The sequence below is a fragment of the Mustelus asterias genome, chromosome 5 (genome assembly GCF_964213995.1).
Source record: "Mustelus asterias chromosome 5, sMusAst1.hap1.1, whole genome shotgun sequence".
In the NCBI taxonomy this organism is placed as follows: domain Eukaryota; kingdom Metazoa; phylum Chordata; class Chondrichthyes; order Carcharhiniformes; family Triakidae; genus Mustelus; species Mustelus asterias.
The window spans coordinates 49,685,572-49,697,826 of NC_135805.1; positions in this window are offsets into that span (position 1 = coordinate 49,685,572).

Consider the following 12,255-nt stretch of genomic DNA (forward strand, 5'->3'; position numbering starts at 1 on the left):
CCCATGTAACTGTCTAAATGCTTTTTAAAAGACAAAGTTATACCCGCCTCTACTATTATCACTGGCAGCTTGCTCCAGGCACTCACCACCCTCTGTGTGCAAAAATTGCCCCTCTGGACCCTTTTGTATCTCTCCCCTCTCACCTTAAACCTATGCCCTCTAGTTTTAGACTCCCTACGTTTGGAAAAAAATATTGACTAGCTATTTTATCTATGCCCCTCATTATTTTATAGACCTGTATAAGATCATCTCTAAGCCTCTGACGCTCCAGAGAAAAAAACATAGAAACATAGAAACCCTACAGTGCAGAAGGAGGCCATTCGGCCCATCGAGTCTGCACCGACCACAATCCCACCCAGGCCCTCCCCCCACATATTTTACCCGCTAATTCCTCTAACCTACGCATCCCAGGACTCTAAGGGACAATTTTTAACCTGGCCAATCAACCTAACCCGCACATCTTTGGACTGTGGGAGGAAACCGGAGCACCCGGAGGAAACCCACGCAGACACGAGGAGAATGTGCAAACTCCACACAGACAGTGACCCGAGCATCGAACCCGGGACCCTGGAGCTGTGAAGCAGCAGTGCTAACCACTGTGCTACCGTGCCGTCCCAGTCTATCCAGCCTCTCCTTATAACTCAAACCATCAAGTCCCAGTAGCATCCTAGTAAATCTTTTCTGCACTCTTTCTAGTTTAATATTATCCTTTCTATAATAGGGTGACCAGAACTGTACACAGTATTCCAAGTGTGGCCTTACCAATATCTTGTACAACTTCAACAAGAGGTCCCAACTCCTGTATTCAATATTCTGATCAATGAAACCAAGCATGCCGAATGCCTTCTTCACCACTCTGTCCACCTGTGACTCCACTTTCAAGGAGCTATGAACCTGTACAACTAGGTCTTTTTGTTCTATAACTCTCCCCAACGCCCTACCATTAACAGAGTAAGTTCTGCCCTGGTTTAATCTCTCAAAATGCATCACCTCGCATTTATCTAATTTAAACTCTACCTGCCATTCATCAACCCACTGGCTCAATTGATCAAGATTCCGTTGCAATCCTAGATAACCTTCTTCACTGTCCACGATGCCACCAATCTTGGTGTCATCTGCAAACTTACCAACCATGCCGCCTAAATTCTCATCCAAATCATTAATATAAATGACAAATAACAGTGGACCCAGCACCGATCCCTGAAGCACACTGCTGGTCACAGGCCTCCAGTTTGAAAAACAACCCTCTACAACCACTGTCTGTCTTCTGTCATCAAGCCAATTTCGTATCCGATTGGCTACCTCATCCTGGATCCCGTGAGATTTAACCTTGTGCGACAACCTACTATGCGGTACCTTGCCAAAGGCCTTGCTAAAGTCCATGTAGACAACATCAACTGCACTGCCCTCATCTACCTTCTTGGTTACCCCTTCAAAAAACTCAATCAAATTTTTGAGACATGATTTTCCACTCACAAAGCCATGCTGACTGTCCCTAATCAGTCCCTAATTGGCCTCTCCAAATGCCTGTAGATCCTGTCTCTCAGAATACCTTCTAACAACTTACCCACTACTGATGTGAGGCTCACCGGCCTGTAGTTCCCAGGCTTTTCCCTGCAGCTCTTCTTAAACAAAGGCACAACACTTGCCACCTTCCAATCTTCAGGCACCTCACCTGTGGCTGTCAATGATTCAAACATCTCTGCTGGGGGATCTGTAGTTTCCTCCCTAGCCTCCCACAATGTCCTGGGATACACTTCATCAGGTCCTGGGGGTTAATCTACCTTGATGTGCTTTTAGACTTCCAGCACCTCCTTCTCTGTGATATGTACACTCCTCATGACATCACAATTTATTTCCCCAAGTTCCCTAACATTCATGCCTTTCTCAACAGTAAACACCGATGAGAAATATTCATTTAGGATCTCACCTATCTCTTGTGGATCCACACATAGATTACCTTGTTGATCCTTAAGAGGCCCTATTCACTCCCTGGATGCTCTTTCGCTGTTTATGTATTTGTAGAAGTTCTTAGGATTCTCCTTTGCCTTATCGGCCAAAGCAATCTCGTGTTTCCTTTTTGCCCAGCTGATTTCTCTTAACTCTACTCCTACCCATCTATACTCGTTAAGGGATCTACTTGAACTCAGCTGCCTTGTGCATGTCATGTGCCTCCTTCTTCTTCTTGACCAGGGCCTCAATTTCCCGAGTCATTCAGGGTTCCCTACTTCCACCAGCCTTGCCCTTCACTCTAAAAGGAATGTGCTTACCCTGAACTATGGTTAACACACTTTTGAAAGCTTCCCACTTACCAGACATCCCTTTGCCTGCCAACAAACTCCTGTAATCAACTTTTGAAAGTTCCTGTCGACTACCACCAAAATTGGCCTTGCCCCAATTTAGAATTTTAACTTCCTGTCATTCTCCATAGCTATCTTAAAACTAATGGAATTATGGTCACTGGTCCCAAAGAGATTCCTCACTAACACTTCTGTCACCTGCCCTTCCTTATTTCCCAAGAGGAAGTCAAGTTTTGTTCCCTCTCTAGCCGGGCCATCCACATACTGAATGAGAAATTCTTCCTCAATACACTCAACGATTTTTTCTCCATCCAAGCCCCCAATACTATGTCTGTCCCAGTTAATGTTGGGAAAGTTAAAGTCCCTACTATATACCACCTTATTTTTATTGGAGCTATCTGTAATGTCATAGATTTACATATTTGCTCCTCAATTTCCCGCTGACTATTTGGGGGCCTGTAGTACAATCCTATCAAAGTGATCTCCCCCATCTTATTTCTCAGTTCTACCCATATAGACTCAGTGGGTGAACCCTCAGAAATATCCCCTCTCAGTACCGCCGTGATGTTTTCCCTCATCAAAAACATCAATGGACATCAAGTCAATGGACCTTTGGCTTGTCCATCAAATTTTCAATCCCACCCAAGTCAATTCCCACTTTGAGCACAACTGGAAAATCCAGGCCCAGTTTTGGAGCAGAAATTTCCTCCAGCTAAATATTGGAAAGTCCAAAGACAATGATTTTGGCTCCAATCTCTATCGCATAGCAACTGACTCCATCCTCCTCTCTGGTTACTGTCGTAGGATGAATTAGGCTGTTCGAAATCTCGACTCTGCATTTGGCATTGGACAGAGGTTCCAGTTTGACATCCCTTCCCTCACCAAGACCACGTATCTCCACTCCTGCCTCAGCCCATCTGTTACTAAAACCCTTATCCATGCCTCTGTTACTTCTAAACATTACATTTAATTACTGTCTTAGTTGGCCCCTCCTTTGCCTCCCCGCATCCTTAATAAACTTGAGCTGAGCCACAATTGAGCTGCCCATATCCAAACTCAGACCTTTCACTCATCACCCCGTGCTCACTGATCGCATTGGATTCCAATCCAGCAAAGCCTCAGTTTTCAAATTCTCATCCTTGTGTACAAATCACTCCTTGCCCTTCCCCATCTATCACCTCTTGTTGCCCCATAACCCTCCGAGATCGCTGCATGTCTAATTCTGACCGCTTTATATCTTTGATTTCCATTATTCCACCATTGGTGGCCATGCCTTCCGCAGCCTAGACTCTTAGCATTGGAATCCCCTCCGTAAACCTCTCCCCCTCTTTGATCACACTCTTTATGGTTTATTCTAGTATCTCTTTAAGTCAAATGGTGCCTGAGAACACAAGAAATGTAGGAGCAGCAGTAGCCCATTTGGCTATTTGCGTCTGCTGCACCATTCGATAAGACCATGGCTCATCTTCCTCAACTCCCTTCCTTCCCTTCGTACCCAAAAATCTCTCTATCTCACATATACTCAATGACATGGCAGCCACATCCCTCAGGGGTAGAGAATTCCAAAGACTCAAGACTCACAAAAGTATTATCTCTGTCCTAAATGGGTGGCCCCTTATCCTGAGACTTCTTCTAGACTTTCCATCCAGGGAAAAACAGCCTCTCCATCCAGGGGAAACAGCCTCTCAACAGCAATCCTGTCAAGTTCCATTAGCATTCTATGTTTCAATGGGAGTATCTCTCGTTCTTCTAAATCTGCAAGATTATAGGCCTAGTCTACTTAATCGCACCTCTCAGGACAATCCCCTCACAACAGGAACCTGTCGAGTCAATGTTCATTGCAATTCCTCCAACAGAAGTCTGTCCATTCTTAGGCGAGGTGGCCATAACAGGCACTTTCTTTTTTTTAATGAAGCTGTTTGGTAAGTTTATTTCTTGGAGGGAAGGAGAGCACCACATTCCTTTTGTCACGATTGTGTTCAATGTGATGATTTACAGCAATGCAACTTATTAATAAACCTAACTAATAAAGGTACATCAAGCAATAGGCCCTTCTTAACTGGTGTACACTGAAATTCAGTTATGATGAACAGTCAGTTCAAATTTTCATTCAAACTCTCCAATCCAAAAAAGGTGCTGAAATTTCTGCTTTACGAATTGTGGTGTTAACCTGAAACTGGCAGCATTTTTGCAAAGGACTGCCATTCTTGGGCTGTTTCCTGTGGCTGAACTGAAATAGATGTTTGGTTTGTAAGTGTACATTTAAGAGAAACTAGTCAAAACACCTAATTTGCCTGTTCTAGAAGTGAATTGACTTGTCTCAGCATGTGAACTACATCCTGATATCAGATACATGACATTGTTTAACCTGCAAGAAACAATGATGCTCAATCTTTCCTTTACCACACTGGAAGGATTGTCACCCCAGCAAGAACTTGGTTCGCCAACTCGTCAACAATTAGAATGCTGGCAATTTCACATTATGAATACTGAATACACCTTTCGAAAAGCTAAAATGAGATTTAAATTTTTAGTGCAGGAGCTTATGTTCACTTGAAACTTAATAATGTTGTGAAGGGGCATGTGCCAGGGATGTGGATATGAGAAGCTTTGGGGAAAAAAAAAGATCAAATTGCACCAGGTATCCTGTTTTTCACCACCAGTGGTGAGATTCGAGGATTGATTTAGGTGTCCTCTATTGCTAAGTAAATTAGTGCGGCACGGTGGCACAGTGGTGAGCACTGCTGCCTCGCCAGGGACCTGGGTTCGATTCCCACCTCGGGTCACTGCCTGTGCGGAGTCTGCAAGTTCTCCCTGTGTCTGCGTGGGTTTCCTCCGGGAGTTCCGGTTTCCTCCCATAGTCCGAAAGACGTGCAGGTTAGATGCATTGGCCATGCTAAATTCTCCCTCAGTGGAGTCGAACAGGCACCAGAGTGTGGCAACTAGGGGATTTTCACAGTAGCTTCATTGCAGTGTTAACGTAAGCCTACTTGTGACACTAATAAATAAACTTTAAACTAGCAGCCTGCAATCCGTGGATGATTAGATTTCTAGTGAAACAAAATTGAGTTGTGTTCATTCCAGATTGAGTTTTATTTGAACTATGAAATGAAGGACCAGTTAAGTCACTCTAAAATTACAGTATTTTAGCTAGTCAACTAACTAATTTAAAACTTGGGAAACATTATATTTTAAGCAGATAAGCAATAGACTTAATTCACGATCACCATTTTAAATACGTCATGTACAAATAAAGCCTTCTAAGGAGGCATATTTTCAAACAAGAGAACCTTCTGTCAATGGGTGTAACTCAAGTGTTTATGCTCAATTCTAAACTCTCACAGTACACAAAGCTCAGTATCGAACAGGGACGAAGCGACTGGACTTATCATGTTTAGAAGAGGTGGTCATGATTTAAGCACCCTGGACTGTTCGCAGATGTAGCAACCGAAGAGTGGAAAAATCTCTGATAGGAAGCTTTGATTAATGCCTTTCAATGTAGAAGCGAGTGGCTTCGAGGATCATGTAACCCGATCGGCCAGTCGGTCCAAAGCGCACGAATCCTGGGACTGACCATAGGTTTTCCCAGTCGGTCGGAGACTGGAGTTGGTGTAGTCGGCAGCACATTTCTTATACTCTGTACTTAGTTTATTAAGAAGCAAAGACATAGAAACATAGAAGATAAGAGCAGGAGGAGGCCATTTGGCTCTTCGAGCCTGCTCCGCCATTCATTACGATCATGGCTGATCATCCAACTCAAAAGCCTATAGAAAGCCTATATTTGTTACAATAAATAGTTCATTTTAGTTACTAAACTTGGTGGCTGCCAATCCTTTGAGGTATCACATTCAGGAAACATATTCACTGGATGTTTCATTTTTCAGGTCAAACATGAGAAGGACTCCTGCTGCTGATCTCTCCTACCTGCCCTCTTTCAGTTGATGAACCAGTGTTCCTCCGTGTTGAACGCCAGCAGGAGGAAGCATTGAGATTAGCAATCACACAGCATGTACTCCCAGGTGGGGGACTTCAATGTCCTTTTTCCAGAGGGTTGGTAGTATCACAATTGATCGAACTAGCAGAACAACAAAGGACTTCTGCCAGATTGGGCTTGAAGCAGGTGGTGACAGAACCAACATATTGGAATAACCTACTTAACCTCGCTTTCACCGATGCGCTCACTACACAGAGTTATCGAGGTTTACAGCATGGAAACAGCCCCTTCAGCCCAACTTGTCCATGCCACCCCTTTTTTTAAATCACTAAGCCAGCCAGAATTGCCCGTGTTTGGCCCATATCCCTCTATAGCCATCTTACTCATGTAACTGTCTAAACGCTTTTTAAAAGATAAAATTGTACCAGCCTCTACTACTACCTCTGGCAGCTTGTTCCAGACACTCACCACCCTGTGTGTGAAAAAATTGCCCCTCTGGACCCTTTTGTATCTCTCCCCTTTCACCTTAAACCTATGCCCTCTACTTTTAGACTTTCCTACCTTTGGGAAAAGATATTGACTACCTAGCTGATCTATTCCCCTCATTATTTTATAGATCACCCCTAAACCTCCTACGCTCCGGAGAAAAAGTCCCAGTCTATCCAGCCTCACCTCATAGCTCAAACCATCAAGTCCCAGAAGCATCCGAGTAAATCTTTTCTGCACTCTTTCTAGTTTAATAATATCCTTTCTATAATAGGGTGACCAGAACTGTACACAGTATTCCAAGTGTGGCCTTACTAATGTCTTGTACAACTTCAAAAAGATATCCCAGCTCCTGTATTCAATGTTCTGACCAATGAAACCAAGCATGCCGAATGCCTTCTTCACCACTCTGTCCACCTGTGACTCCACTTTCAAGGAGTTATGAACATGTACTCCTAGATCTCTTTGTTCTGTAACTCTCCTCAGCGCCCATCATTAACTGAGTAAGTCCTGCCCTGGTTCAATCTACCAAAATGCATCACCTCGCATTTGTCTACATTAAACTCCATCTGCCATTCGTCAGCCCACTGGCCCAATTGTTCAAGATCCCGTTGCAATCCCAGATAACCTTCTTCACTGTCCACTATGCCACCAATCTTGGTGTCATCTGCAAACTTACTAAACATGCCTCCAAAATTCTCATCCAAGTCATTAATATAAATGACAAATAATAGTGGACCCAGCACCAATCCCCGAGGCACAACGCTGGTCACAGGCCTCCAGTTTGAAAAACAACCCTCTACAACCACTGTCTGTCTTCTGTCATCAAGACAATTTTGTATCCATTTGGCTACCTCACCCTGCATCCCATGAGATTTAACCATATGCAGCAACCTACCATACAGTACCTTGTCAAAGGCCTTGCTAAAGTCCATTTGGACATCAACTGCACTGCCCTCATCTACCTTCTTGGTTACCCCTTCAAAAAACTCAATCAAATTCATGAGACATGATATTCCTCTCACAAAGCCATGCTGTCTCTAATCAGTCCTTGCCTCTCTAAATGCCTGTAGATCCTGTCTCTCAGAATATCTTCTAACAACTTACCCACCACAGATGTGAGGCTCACCGGCCTGTAGTTCCCAGGCTTTTCTCTGGAGTTCTTCTTCAACAAAGGCACAACATTTGCCACCCTGCTATCTTCAGGCACCTCACCTGTGGCTGTCAATGATTCAAATATCTCTGCTAGGGGATCCGTAATTTCCTCCCTAGCCTCCCACACCGTCCTGGGATACACTTCATCAGGTTGTGGGGGTTTAATCTACCTTGATGCAGCATCTCCTTCTCTGTAATATGTACAATCCTCAAGACATCACAATTTATTTCCCCAAGTTCCCTAACATCCATGCCTTCCTCAACAGTAAATATTGATGAGAAATATTCATTTAGGATCACACCCATCTCTTGTGGATCCGCACATAGATGACCTTGTTGATCCTTAAGAGGCCCTACTCTTTTGCCCTTTATGTATTTGTAGAATCTCTTTAGATTCTCCTTTGCCTTATCTGCCAAAGCAACCTCGTGTCCCCTTTTTGCCCTCCTGATTTCTCTCTTAACTCTACTCCTACACCCTCTATACTCTTCAAGGGATTCACTTGATCCCAGCTGACTATGCATGTCATTTGCCTTCTTCTTCTTGATGACCAGGGCCTCAACATCCTGAGTCATCCAGGGTTCCCTACTTCTAGCAGCCTTGTTCTTCACTCTAAGAGGAATGTGCTTACCCTGAACCCTGGTTAACACACAAGCCTCCCACTTACCAGACGTCTCTTTGCCTGCCAACAGACTCCCCCAATTAACTTTTGAAAGTTCCTGTCTCATACCATCAAAATTGGCACAGGCCTCTTTGGGACCAAAGCCCATCTTCAGACTGAGGATATCCTCCAGCATAATGTCTGTTCTGCCACCAAGCAAAATGAGATCGCTTAAGAAAAAGTGTAGGAGCTCAAAACAGAACATCCGTGTAATTCTGTGGGCCATCAGCAACAATATAATTGTGTTACCAAAAGAGAAAATGCTGGAAAATCTCAGCAGGGCTGGCAGCATCTGTAAGGAGAGAAAAGAGCTGACGTTTCGAGTCCAGATGACCCTTTGTCAAAGCTGATTGTGTTCTTCTACAACCTTATGGTCCAGCTTTTCTCTCAGCCTATCATTATCATCAAGCCAGAGAATCAACCCTGGTTTATTGAAGAGTGTAGATAAACATGTTGGGAATACTACCAGACGTAACTAAAAAAGCAGCTGCCAACCTGATGAAGCTGCAAAAGCAACATACTATACAATGGAATTAAACAATCGCAAAACCAACAGATCAGCTTGAAGCTCTGCAGTCTGCACATCCATTCAAAAATAGTGATGGGATGGGTAGCTAAGCAATGAATGGGAAAGAGGTGGCTCCAGGAGCAGACCCCTAGTCAATGATAGCAAAGTCACAGCTGAAATGTTTGCAACATTCTTTAGCCAGAAGTGCCCAGCAGATAGCATTTTGCAGCCTCGTCTCGAGTTCCCCAGCGTAACAGCTGCCAGTCCATTTGATTGGCCCTATGTGACATTAAGGAATAGCTGAGTGCACTGGTCCCAGGAACATTGGCTGTACCGTTGAAGATCTAAGCTCCAGAATTAGTTCCAGTACAGCTTCAACACTGATATGTGGACGACTGTCCAATTATCTCATGTCCACAAAAAGCAGCGCAAATCCAACCCACCTAATTATCACCCCAAGAGTCTACTCTCAGTCATCAACAAAATGGAGGAAATCATCAAGGGACAGCTTACTCATCAATAACTTACTCACTGATATTTATATATTAATATATATACATATTTATGTATAGTTTGGGTTTTGCTAATACCACTGTTCGTCAGGCATCATTACAGCCTTACTTCAAATATGGACACAAGGGGCCCGATTTTATCATTGGATTGCGCCTATTTTCGGACGCAAAAACTTGGTAAAATAGGGCATGAGGCGAATAGCGCGATCCACATCCGCCTCCGCGCCGGCTCCCCCTTTAACAAGGCCCGAAAATGGTCGCGATCGGGACCGCGCCGGAAACATGCATTTAAATTGGCTTAATGAGCTGCGAGGCCATCTTTACCGTCACTTCCCCCTTTACCACCACGTTCGCCCATCCAGAATCGGCGTGAAACAGACATGCTCCATAAAAGTCTGATTTGGGTGCTCCAGTTAGAACATAGAACAGTACAGCACAGAACAGGCCCTTCGGCCCACGATGTTGTGCCGAGCTTTATCTGAAACCAAGTTCAAGCTATCCCACTCCCTATCATCCTGGTGTGTCCATGTGCCTATCCAATAATCGCTTAAATGTTCCTAAAGTGTCTGACTCCACTATCACTGCAGGCAGTCCATTCCACACCCCAACCACTCTCTGGGTAAAGAACCTACCTCGAACATCCTTCCTATATCTCCCACCATGAACCCTATAGTTATGCCCCCTTGTAATAGCTCCATCCACCCGAGGAAATAGTCTTTGAACGTTCACTCTATCTATCCCCTTCATAATTTTATAAACCTCTATTCAGTCTCCCCTCAACCTCCTCCGCTCCAGAGAGAACAGCCCTAGCTCCCTCAACCTTTCCTCATAAGACCTACCCTCCAAACCAGGCAGCAGCATCCTGGTAAATCTCCTTTGCACTCTTTCCAGCACTTCCACATCCTTCTTATAGTGAGGTGACCAGAACTGCACACAATATTCCAAATGTGGTCTCACCAAGGACCTGTACAGTTGCAGCATAACCGCACGACTCTTAAACTCCAACCCCGTTAATAAAAGCTAACACACTGATGCGCGATAAATCACACGGGAGGCTGGATGTACCCGGGAAATAAAGGCTTTTATTGCCAACAATAACGGAGCTACTATATACAATCCCAGACTAAGGGGTCACCAGGCAGAGCAGTGACCTTTATACCTCTCCCGGAAGGCGGAGCCAACTGGGGTGTACCATAGGACTATATGAACAGGGAGAACAGCCCAACCCGAACCCCAACAGTAACATATCTACAGACTCATAGTGCTGGCCAAACCATGGCTCAGCACTCCTGGTGGTAACCAACAATGGTTCACCACATTCACCCCTCCTTTAAAAACAAAGGCCGGCGGGGCACAAAAAAACAGAACAACTGTTCATCTGTCTTTAAGTTCAAACGGTTTGGGGGACCGCACCGTCGCTGCGACCTCCTCAACACCGGCGATGACGCCGGTTCAGGCAATCGCGGTGACCTTCTCTCCAAGGCGGTGTCCAGTGACTCCTCCAGTTCCTCACGGGCCAGTAGACCACGAGGTGGTGACAATCCGCAGGACTCGAGCACGCCTCGAGGTGGCGACAATCTCCTGGACTCAGGCAAGCTGTACACGGGAGTAAGAGGGTTAAGTGGTGGTCCCGATACTGCCCGCGCCGTGTCAGGAGAAGAGATAATGGTCGGGGGGTCCCTAACTGGGGTGTGGGAGCGACTGGGGTTTCCAAGCCTCCTGCAGGCGCCAGATCTCGAATCAAGACCGTGTCCTCTCGCCCGTCAGGATATGCCACAGAGGCATATTGAGGGTTGGCGTGGTCCTGCTGGTCATGGCCGCAGATGGTGACGTTATCCAGGTACGGGAAGGTAGCCCGCAGCCCGTTCTGGTCCACCATTCGGTCCATAGCACGCTGGAAGACCGAGACCCCATTCGTGACACCAAAGGGAACCCTTAAAAAGTGGTACAGACGACCATCCGCCTCAAAGGCCGTGTATTTTCGGTCCTCTGGGCGAATGGGGAGCTGGTGGTAAGCAGACTTCAAGTCGATGGTGGAGAACACCCGGTACTGCGCAATCTGATTGACCATGTCAGATATGCGCGGGAGGGGATACGCATCCAGCTGCGTGTATCTGTTAATGGTCTGACTATAGTCTATGACCATCTGGGGTTTGTTCCCATTCTTAACCACCACGACTTGCGCTCTCCATGGACTAGCGCTAGGTTGGATGATCCCTTCCTTGAGGAGCCGCTGAACTTCAGATCAAATGAAGATCCGATCCTCAGCGTTGTAACGCCTGCTCTTTGTTGCGATGGGCTTGCAGCCTGGCACGAGATTCTGGAATAGGGAGGGTGTAGTAATCCTGAGCGTCGAGAGACTACATGTGGAGCGCGTTGGGCAATTTAGAGGCTGCAGTGCTCCCACTGAAAGCGGAGGGAGTGGCCCATCGTACTGCAGGGTTATACTCTTCAGGTGGACCATAAAATCTAGTCCTAGGAGTATCGGCGCGCAAAGGTGCGGTAACACAAGGAGCCTGAAGTTCTCGTAAACCGTGCCCTGCACCGTCAGGTTGACCACGTAGCTCCCTAGCACGGTGACAGACCGGGACCTTGACGCCATCGAAATTGTCTGCTTGACAGTCCGAATCTGGAGACCGCACCGCTTCACGGTGTCAGGGTGAATGAAGCTCTCCGTGCTCCCGCTGTCAAACAAACAATA